General features: G+C 61.6%; 1 long non-coding RNA gene across 3 annotated transcripts; it reads left to right on the top strand.

Moving 5' to 3' along the window:
- Nucleotides 1-230: 230 nt before the first annotated feature.
- On the top strand, nt 231-9,296 carry LOC112652588 (uncharacterized). 3 transcript variants are annotated; one of them, XR_007405285.1, is made up of 4 exons: nt 231-3,580; nt 3,887-5,024; nt 5,416-5,592; nt 6,083-9,296. It is a non-coding gene; the product is annotated as an uncharacterized LOC112652588 (long non-coding RNA). The 3 variants fall into 3 exon arrangements; XR_003131579.3 differs by having other exon boundaries at nt 3,887-5,592; nt 6,083-6,900; nt 7,006-9,296; XR_007405284.1 differs by having other exon boundaries at nt 3,887-5,592.
- Nucleotides 9,297-10,265: the final 969 nt, after the last annotated feature.

Below are 10,265 nucleotides of genomic sequence, written 5' to 3'. Positions count from 1 at the left end.
CCAGCATGGCCCTCTTCACGCATGCGCGGCCCCGACGGCCGGAGCCCAGGAGCCTGGCAGCCCGGGAGCCGAGAGCCGGCGCGGCCCTCCCCACGCATGCGCGGTCCCCGCGACGGGAGCCCGAGAGCCTAGGAGCCGGCGCGGCCCTCCCCACGCATGCGCGGCCCCGGCGGCTGGAGCCCGGGAGCCCGGAGCCGGCGCGGCCCCTCCACGCATGCGCGGTCCCGGGGCGGGAGGGGCGGTGCAGGGAGCTGCAGCGAGCGCCTGCCCCGCGGCGGGAAGTCCGCGTCCCCGTCCCCGCAGGGACCCGGTGCGCCTGCCGGGAACGAGCCCCCGGGGAGCCACGCCCTCGTTAGCAAAGGCCGGGGCTCGCCCTAGGCCCCCGGGAAAGCGGTTCCCGGCGCGGTCGTGCAGCGCGGGGGGGCCCCGGGAGCGCCCTGCTGTGCAGAGGAGCTCGGGAGCGGATGTGGGGGGTGGGCGCCCCGGGCGCCGCCTGCAGGGGTGGAGGTGCTGGGGGAGCGCGGGGAGCCCGCCCGACTTCCCTGACCTCGCTCGGCTGCACGTCGTGCCCCTGCGGGGTGCGGGGTGCGCGGTGAGGAGCGCTGGCCTCCAGGGGGCTGGGGTGGGAGGGGGCGTGGGCCGCAGCCCCGGAGCCTCCCTGCTGGCATCCATCCGCCCACCCCGCGGGACTCACCTTTGGTTTCCTTCAGCTTCACTCCATTTCCCTCCCAGGCCCCAAGAAGTCTGCAAAAGGAGATACTAAAAATGATTGCAGAAAGTTAAACCAGGCGTGAAATGACCCCTAAAATGACAGGGAGGTCGTGGAGAGGCACTGTCTCGGGGGTTTGCTTAGGCGACCCTTTAGTTTTCTTTTTGAGATTTACGGAGACCTGCGAAACAGAAGCAAAAGCAGACCTTTCACGGAGGCAGAGAGGTTACCTGGGAACTCTTGGTCACTTCCAAGGTCATCATGGGGATAAAGGGTGGGGATGTGCGCGGCTGAAGCGGGCGAGGGGTGCTTGTAAATGAGCTTCATCCATGACTAAGGTCTCCAGGGACGGGAAGGAATACTCTACCTTCTGCAAAGGGAAGTTGGGATTCAGAGTAGTGGAGACGCAACCTGCCCTGAAAGCTGCTGCAGCCTCCTGGGTCCCAGGACAGCGGGGCCCTTCCACACTCCTGCGCTTATTCCAACGGCAGGTCAAGGAAGATGCTGTTTTATTAAGGACACACTACAATTGGGGGGGGCCTTGCATAACAGAAGATCTCCACACACCCACATTATCCGTGCATCAGTTGCTTCTTAGCCACGTTTGAGGGGAGACCCTAACGTTCACGTTATTGTTCGCGTTTTCTTGTATGTTTGGTTTTTAAAAACAGGAGAGGGGTGCCCGGGTGACAGTCGGTCAAGCGTCTGCCTTGAGCTCAGGTGGTGACCCCGGGGGTCCTGGGATCCCCGCACTGGGCTCCTTGCTCTGCAGGGAGCCTGCTTCCCCCTCTACCTGCTGCTCCACCTGCTTGTGTGCGCGCTCCCTCTCTCTGTCAAAAGAATAAAAAAAATAAACGCACAGGACAACTTCTGTATCTACCTGGATGCAGACCCTGAGAGCTTTCAGATGAGCCATCCACGTGCCTCTCGGGATGATTCCGGGCTAGTCCTCTTTCTGCCACCCCTACGTGGAACACGTCACAGGTGGGCAGGTTGCTCTCCTCTCTGGGCACTTTTACCAGCCCGTCCCTCTGTTCGTGGCAATTAAACCCAGGTCTGAGAAGCAGGAAACCAGGCTTCCCAAGAGATTAGGTCCCACCAGGGGTCAGGGCCAGTCACCTGCCATCGTGGAGATTCTAACGGGTGTCACGTTTATTTGCAAGAAGAGACACAACATCTGAACTGTCAGAGTTCCACAACCACTTTCAGCTCTGTGACCTGGGACGGGGGCAGGGGTGCCGCAAGTGGCAACCTAACTCGTGTCTCCTTCCAGCTCGGTCATTGCAGACGGCCTGCAGCCTCAATGAGCGGCGGGTGCAGCTCCCCGTAGGTACCTATTTTAGTGGCGCTCCCGCAGGATGAACGTTAGTTATTTTCGGTTGCGTGTGGGAAAACCCAGGTCCGCTGCCAAGCCGGGCAAGTGGGCATCGCGCGCTGAGCTGTCAGCCGCGGTTCTTAGCTCCGCTCAGATTCATTTCTCATTTTCAGTTGGCGTGTGACCTTTTCCCCAGTGTGGGGTCCTGATCACTTCCTTTCTCTGCAGCCTGTGGCTGGATCCCTCTAATAATAACCGCGAGAGTGCCGAGTGGGTTGTATAAAATCCTCGGGGAGGGGTGTGGAGTGAAGCACGTCGTTTTCCAGGGGACCAGATGTGCCCGTCGACAGAAACAAACTAATATGCGGTGAAATCACACGTCTGTCTCTCTAATTTGTGCAGAATGGGAGGACGCTGGGTTCGTGCCTTCCATAGCTCTCCTGTACGCGGTAGGCGGCCTCTGAAACGCCCCGCTCGTCCTCACCTGCAGGCAGGTATTCCCACCTGTGGGCCTGCGGGCTCCATCTGGGGACTCCTTAAACAAATAGAATTTTTAAAAAGTCATGGGAAGTTACCTCTGAGATTAGGTTACAAGAAGACTACAGCTTTCTCTCGACCCCTCTCTGTCTCCTTCCGTCTCTCTCTCCACCACCCGACACGTGGCGAGCTGCCTGCGGAGAGGCCCGTGTGGCAAGGAGCCGAGGATGCCTTCCGCGAGAAGCCTGCAAGGACCTGAGCTTGGCCAACAGCTACGGGCCTGAGCCCCAAAGGCCTCCCTGCGTCCAACCCAACACGGCCCGGGTTGTCACTTTGATTGCCACCGGGGAGACCCTGAGTCAGAGGATCACTAAGCTGTGCCTGGATCCCTGACCCACAGAAAGAGTGAGGCCAGACGTGTTTGTTGTCCTAAACACCTCAGTTTGGGGTTATTTGTTATGCGGCAATAGAAATGCGAACGCTAGCGCTCACGTCCAGATGTCCAGATCGGGTGGCTAGGAGCCCGTGTGACCCAAAGGAGCGGGCTCCCCTCTCACCTCTTGCCACACCCCCAGCGTCACTCCTGGGCCATCGCTTTTTGGTCAAACCTCATTCTTAGGTGTTTTTGTGCCTTCGTACAAGCAATTTTTTTCTGCCTGAAACAACCCGTGTCTGTCCTGCAGGTAAAGTCCTGCTCACGCCCTGACATCTGGCGTGGACGCCCTCTGGAAGGCCTCCGGTCCAGGGTTCAGCCGGCGCAGCTCCCACCCCTTGCCCTGGGGCCCCCCGGCCCTGGGCCTCTGCCTGTGGCCGCACAGCCTGGACGGCGGGCGCTTCTCTTCGTCTTGCAGCCCCTGCTGCCCGCACAGCACGGGGACGGACGCCAGGCCCAGGCACGGTCCGTGGCTGTTTTGTGGAGCCAAGGAGCCTAGCAGGAGGCCGTCGGCGGCCAGTCGCGCTCCCAGCTCGGGCAGGAATCAGATCCCCGGGCTGCGCCGCGTGTAGCCCAAGACTCCTGGACTAATCGGCCCCGTCGGCACGTCTAAGGCCACGGTGCCTCCCAGCGCTTCAGCCCTCAGGTCAGGTCATGGGAGCTCGGAAGTTGACAGTCCTGTAATCTGAGTTATCATCATTTCAGCTTGTCCTTTGTTTTGTTTTGGGTTTTTTTTTTTGTGTTTTTTATAAGATTTTATTTGTTTACTCATGAGAGACCCAGAGAGAGAAGCAGAGACCCAGGCAGAGGGAGACGCAGGCTCCCTGTAGGGAGCACGATGTGGGACGCGATCCCGGGACCCCGGGGTCACGCCCTGAGCCGAAGGCAGAAGGCTCAGGCTGGGCCACCCAGGGACCCCCTGGCTTGTGACCTTTGAATTGATATGTTACAGGCATCACCTTCCTTCCCTGCATTTTGAGGGAAAACTAGAGAGGAACCATGAAGGCATCCCTGGGGCCAACCTGAGAGCGTGCTGACTGTGGGTGTCAGGTCGCCGTCCAGGCCCTGAAGCTCACGAGCACCTGGGTGCGGAGCAGCTGCAAGCCTGTCCACCCAGCGCCGTGTTGGGGCGATTGCGCGTCCTTGGTCGGATCGTCCCTGCTCCTCCGAGGCTCTCCCCCTGGCCTTGGACTCCCCAGGAACGGCTTCCCACGCGGGCTCCGGACGTGCTCTTGCCGCCCCATCCCCGCTGTCCGCAGGGAGGCTGAAGAGTCCGTCTGGCCCATCCGCCCAAGCCCTGCAGCCGCCCTGGGCCAGGTGGGTCTGGGCGCAGCCTCGTCCCGCCTCCCGCCTACCTGCCGGCCGAACTCTGGTCACGCTAGAGCCTCCGTGGCCGGGGAGGCGCCGCAGCCCCTCCACCGAGCCCGGGACCACCTGGCCCGGGGAACCCAGCTGTTCCTGCAGATTCTGTTGCGCTCTTGCCTCCTCCGAGGACCCCTTGACGTCTCTAACCAAACCCAAGCACGGACCGGAGCTTCAGGGCTCCACGCGTCGCCCTGTCACTGTCGCTTGGGCGGGGATCTGACCCGGGTCTCTCGGTTTGCTTCCCCACGGGCAGGGAGGAGAGGGGGAGCGGACGCCAGTGCCCTGGAGGGCCCGTGGGGAGGGGCAGGCATGAGGACTGAATGGAACCCAAAGGGGCGCTGGAAGACGACCTGAAGGTCCCACAACAGGATGTCGGAGTTTCTTAGGAAATCTGCCGAGTGCACAGCATTCCCAGTTGCTGTCCCTGCCCTGCCCCAGGCCCACCTCTGCCCCCGTCCCACTCCCGGGGCTCTCCTGCCCCAGCACTCCTTCCCCCTGGGCAGGGGTGCTCCCTTGGGCACGCGCTCTGGGGCTCCTGCGTGTGCACCCTAGCCCAGCACCGCCCTGCACCCTGACCCCCGGCAGCCCGGCCGCTGCCTCAGAGCTTCACCCTTCCCCGCGGGGGTGCAGGGGAGCAGGGCCCACGTCATCCTGGCTGCTGCTTCGGGCCTGCGGAGGGAGCTTCGCCTTCCTCCCAGTGTGGACGGCGTGTCAGTCGGCCTGCAGTGAGCATGATCCATTGTCCCCTCGTGTCCCCCGGGGCCCCCACCCTTCCTGGGGGGTCATCTCTAGTCCCACGTCTGGGGCCGCCCGGTGGCTTCATGTCCCAGCCCCTGTTCCTTCCAGGGCTCAGGCAGCCTGACAGCCCTCGGGGCAGCCGTTCTTCCCACATTTACTGCCTCGGAGAGACGGAGACAGGGACGGGGGCTGGGGGGAGAGGGGCAAGGCGGTGCCCTCACCCGGAGCTTGTCGCCCTCTGGGGCTCCTTCCAGGCACCTGCGCGGCTGGGTGAGCGGCCTTGGCCGTGGCTGTCGGGGGGCTGGGAATCCGTCTTCTCCGCACTAATTTTTGCCAAGAGGCAGGAGTTTGGAAGAACATGAATCTGCTTCCTTCCAGCTTTGCCTACACGGATGACAGTATTATCACCCTCGGGCTTTTAAACCGAAAGTCTGCACGGAGATCACGGAGTCCGGGAGGGCTCCTGAGTCATCGGAGCTAATTGCCTTCTTTCTTCCCTGGGTCCTCGGTGTCTGTGAGTCAGCGGCTGGAGCACGGAGCCTCGGGAGGCCTGAGGTGAGCAAGGTGGGGCAGGGCGTGGGCAGGGGCTCTGGGAGGGACATGGTGCGTCACCCCGGGGAGCCCCTGGCCAAGTGTGCATCTGCGGGGACGGCCGGATCCCTATGACCTGGGCCGGGGCACCGCCGGGCGCTCCACGGGTGGGAGGTAGCCGGATGCCCTTGCGGCCTCGTGCTTGTTCCCGAGTCCCCTGAACAGAGCAGTTGCTAGAGCGGCTTGGCCAGGGCGAGAACCCGCGGCAAATTCGGGTGCCCCCCCCCCAAGGCCTTTGCTCCCTGGGCCCGGCGCTGATGCCCTCCGCGGGCGCCCACCTGGCCATCGGGGGATGAGCAGGCCCTGCCCCGGCTGCGAGCTCCTTCCCTGTGTCCAGGGCTGGCCATCCACCCAGGGGTCTCCGACGAACAGACGAGCGCGAGTCTGGACGTCCAGGTGGCACGGGAGGCTCCCGGGGTGGGAACACGCTTAAGAGAACTTCTGTCCCTTCTAGGGACGGCGTGTGCCCTGTGGAGCCCGCACACGGGAAGGTGCCTCGCAGACCACGGACGTGCAGGGGGGCATCCCCGGGAGGCTGCGGGGCGTCGGGGCAGAGCTCGGGTCCTCCGGGAGACCCGGAGACGAGCTGGGGAGCAGGGCTGGGGGTGCTGCTCCCGGGAGCCCCACTCCGGGCCGCCTCCCAGGCTTTCCCACTAGGGGGCAGGCAGAGGCAGGAGAAGAGTGAGGTGCTGGCCCGCGGCCCCGAGCACCCAGGCTCCCACCCAACACCAAGCCGACAAGACCAGGCCCCTCTTCCTGCCCTCTTCGGCCTGTGACATCGCAGACCACGCGGCCACGTAACCACAGTGGATGTAATGAGAGAGAGAGAGCGCGAGATCCCTGGTTTTCTTATTTCACTCACCGTTTGTGGGTTTTCTATTCGTGCCTCACGTGCCCGTTCATTGTCGGGAACAGTCAAGATGTACCTGAACTCCACCACTTTATAAAATGAGGAGGGGAGGGGCGCCCTGGGGGTCCCCGGGTCACCGAGGCTCCAGTCCTCAGGCCCAGTCGCCGCTGCCCCCATCTCCCGCCCAGCGCTCCTCTGTGTACCAACCCAGCAGTTCGAGGGAAACTCATTTTCTGGATGATTCCCACATGCCTTGAAAAGTCATTTCCGCCTCAGAAGCTCCAGGTGATGGGGACCCTTGATTGGTGTAAATGTTTTCTAATCCCCAAGGATTAGAGAAAAGCAGCACAGCTTTCCTTCTACGCAGGTCATCCTCTAATCAAAGTTACGGGGCCCAGACACCGGAGCCTAAAGTAACTAAAGTGAGTATAAAGGAATAAACGTTTTCCTAGGCCAGACTACGGAAATGAAGGTCTTTTTTTTATTTTTTTATTTTTATTTTTTTATTTTTTATTTTGGAAATGAAGGTCTTTGTGTGGAAAGGAGAGTCGCTTCATACGAAGCCGGAGGGTTGGAAGGTCGCATCCTCCTGCCTGCAGAGAATGTCCGACCCGCAGCCCCTCGGTGCTTGAGGACCTTAATAGAAGGCTTTGCTTTAACGAAGTTAAAGACTCTTTAACTTTAATTGCAATGAGAACAGAGCAGCCGTATGGCGTGAGCCAGTGAGACCGGGCTGAAAAGGAACGGTTTGGTTTTTCTAATGGAATCCGGATTCCTATGCAAACCTCTTTTATGCCGCAGCCTTTTTTGAATGCTGCCCGTGATTTCATTCCAGTAGTAATCACAGCTGAGCACTATCTTTTAAAGATAAAGCCTGATGGCGTTACTTTAATGGTCTGCAAGACGCTCTCCAGAATCACCTAAAAATATGCATCTTCAACGATACCATAGATTAGTTCATCTAAAATTGTTTGGTCTCCAATTAAAAACATAAACAGGCTTGGATATATTTGGACACAGATGTTGCCGGAGTTTCCAGATTCCATTGTTTAAAGGTATTCCATAAATATGACAAAAAGCGCGGAGACGGCGCCCGTCTGATTGGGTATTCAGGCCGACAAAGCGCGTAATCGCCGGGCCGGAGCCGCCGAGCAGCCCTCATTCATCTGAATTCCCTTTCGCGGATCAACAAGGCTTGACCTCGATTTCTTAAACGCAAGCGAGAGCCGTTGATGCGATCCGAGCAAACCAGTCGTTCCGACGCCCCGACGAGTCTGGAATCAGAACTGATGGACAGAAGCTGGAGGGAGTAACGGGCTCCGGGCAGTCGTGCTGGGCTCGGAGGCCACGGCTACCGGCCGAGCTCAACTTCGGCCTTGTTCCCAGGGACGGTCAGTTCGCCAGCGGGGTCCTGCGGGGAGGGCCGCCCCGGCTCCGCTCCAGCGTCCCCGGCCCTCTCCGCGGCCACCGCGCCCGGGCCTTCCTCGCCTGTGTCCCCGGCAGGGCCTCCCTTCTCTTCCTGACAAAGCACTTTCAGTCAACTCTTGGATTTCTTCACGGCTGATTAAACCGTCTGTGTGCATCCAGGACCCTTCTCCTCTTTCTGTGTCCGGCCGCTGACCTTTCTGCGAGTTCACTGTCGGGGGACAGAGCTCGCCCCCGCACCCCCTGACTACTTGCTAGCAGCCCTGGTGACCATGTGACCCCGGGAGGGGTGCAGGCTGTTGAAATATTAGTGCCTCTTCTAAGCATATGACTTTTCGCCCGGGGGGTTTTCTGAGTGAGGCAGGGGCACAGGGAAAGCGGCCACCCTGCCAGCCCGCGAGTTACACCCACCAGCACCCTCCCCCGCTGTGGGTGGTTGTGCCGTTAGCCCCCACCGGCTCCCCGTGGGGGGTGAGCCCAGCGAGGAGGAGGGATGGTGGCGCGGCCAGGAAACGGGAAGGACACAGGAAAACGCAGCACGAGGATTTGTGGAGGGCCCAAGGACCAGTCCCTCCAGCCGGGAGCCTCTACAGAGGTTCCTGACAGCAGAGGACCAGCACCCCCCCGACCCCCCCCGACCCCGGTCTGGGGCTCCCGGCAGGCCCAGCTCCCCAGGGCATGCCCAGGCCCCGTCCCCTGCACGCTCCTCAGCCTGCAGGCCCCGCTGCCTCCCGAGCTCGAGCTCGGGGACCTGTGCTTGCTGTACCTCTCAAAATGACTCTTCTGTCCTTTGCTTCATGTGCACTGTGGCTCCCCCTGATGTCCCCTCCTGAGGGTCCTGCCCCAGCAACAGAATTTCTCGGCGCCTTGCCTCCCACCGACAGTCCTGAAGGTGAGGAAGTGGCTGGGCCTCTGGGCCTGCGATGCGTCCCCACCGCCCAGTGACAAGTACCTGATGCGGGAAGGTTCCCACACTACCCGGGAAACCTGCTTAATGCAAGAGAGGCCCCCGCCCCCCTCTGTTCTCTCCACATACTATTAACGGTTAATTGTCAGCACGAGGTAATTACTACCTCAAAAAAAAGACGATATTCTGCTCAGAAGCTTTCTGCCACATTTGTTACAGGATAAAAGGGCTTAGGCCTTTTAAGAAGAAACCAATTAAGGGGGCGCCTGGGTGGCTCAGTCGCTCGAGCATCTGACTCTTGGTTTTGGCTCAGGTTGTGATCTCAGAGTCGGGAGACATGAGGTCCAGCCCCGCATTGGGCTCAGCGCTCCGCATGGAGTCGGCTTGAGATTCCCTCTCTCCCTCTCCCTCTGCCCCTCCTGCCCCTCCCCAACCCCGTGCATGGTTCTCTCTCTCTCAGATACATACATATATCTAACAAGAAGGAGGAGGAGGGAGGAGGAGGGAGGAGGAGGAGAGGGGGGGAGGAGAGGGGGAGGAGGAGAGGGGGAGGAGGAGAGGGGGAGGAGGAGAGGGGGAGGAGGAGAGGGGGAGGAGGAGAGGGGGAGGGGGGGAGGAGGGGGAGGAGGAGCAGAGGGGGAGGGGAGGAGGAGGGGGAGGAGGAGAGGGGGAGGAAGGACCAATCCGAGCGGGGTGGGGGGGGCAGCTCGAGGTTGTCCCAGCCGTGGGGGCATGTCCTGCAGGAAGTCACCTGCCCTCGAGCTAAGGCTTAGCAGGCAGGGAGCCCAGTGAGCTGGCAGTGCTGCCCGGGCAGAGTGGCTGAGACGCGGTCCCGGCAGGACCGGCCCTGGAGGGAAATGGGCGCGCACCCCGAGGGGCCCAGTGTCCGTGGGGCTGAGGACCCTGGGGGCCGCGGGAGGGAGCTGCAGGCCACTCAGGGCGGTGCCAGGGCTGCACACAACGGGGCTTGCCCTGCGCTGGCTCTCGGCACTCCCGGGATGCTGACACAAGCTGAGGCTAACTGGGGGCGTTAGTGGCCTCGTCCCCGTTCGGTGACCAGTAGCCGATGCAGAAACCATTGCAGGCTGGTGCCAACGCCGAGCGGCCCGGGCAGTACCGGTGCCGAGCGACGAGCCAGGCCGGGCTGGAAGCCACCCTCCAGCTGCCACCGTGGGCTCTCGGGCTCTGAACCCCCTGCCCGGGGTCCCCGGGAGCACCCACTGTCGGGGGTCCCCACGCCCCGGCCCGCAGCCCTACACCTGTTCTGTGCCTGCGAAACGGTCATAGGGACAGAGGGTGACAGGAGATGGAAAGGGAATGGAAGTCACAGAAATACCTGAGCATTTGTAGCTTTAAAACTTTGTTCTGGGGGCACCGGGGGGCTCAGCGGTGGAGCGTCTGCCTTCAGCCCAGGCCATGACCCCGGGGTCGGGGGATCGAGTCCCACGTCGGGTC

This window comes from Canis lupus, chromosome 23 (genome assembly GCF_003254725.2).
Source record: "Canis lupus dingo isolate Sandy chromosome 23, ASM325472v2, whole genome shotgun sequence".
NCBI classification, from domain to species: domain Eukaryota; kingdom Metazoa; phylum Chordata; class Mammalia; order Carnivora; family Canidae; genus Canis; species Canis lupus.
The sequence above is the reverse complement of the archived record's forward strand: the minus strand, read 5'-3'. Positions and strand labels throughout refer to the sequence as shown.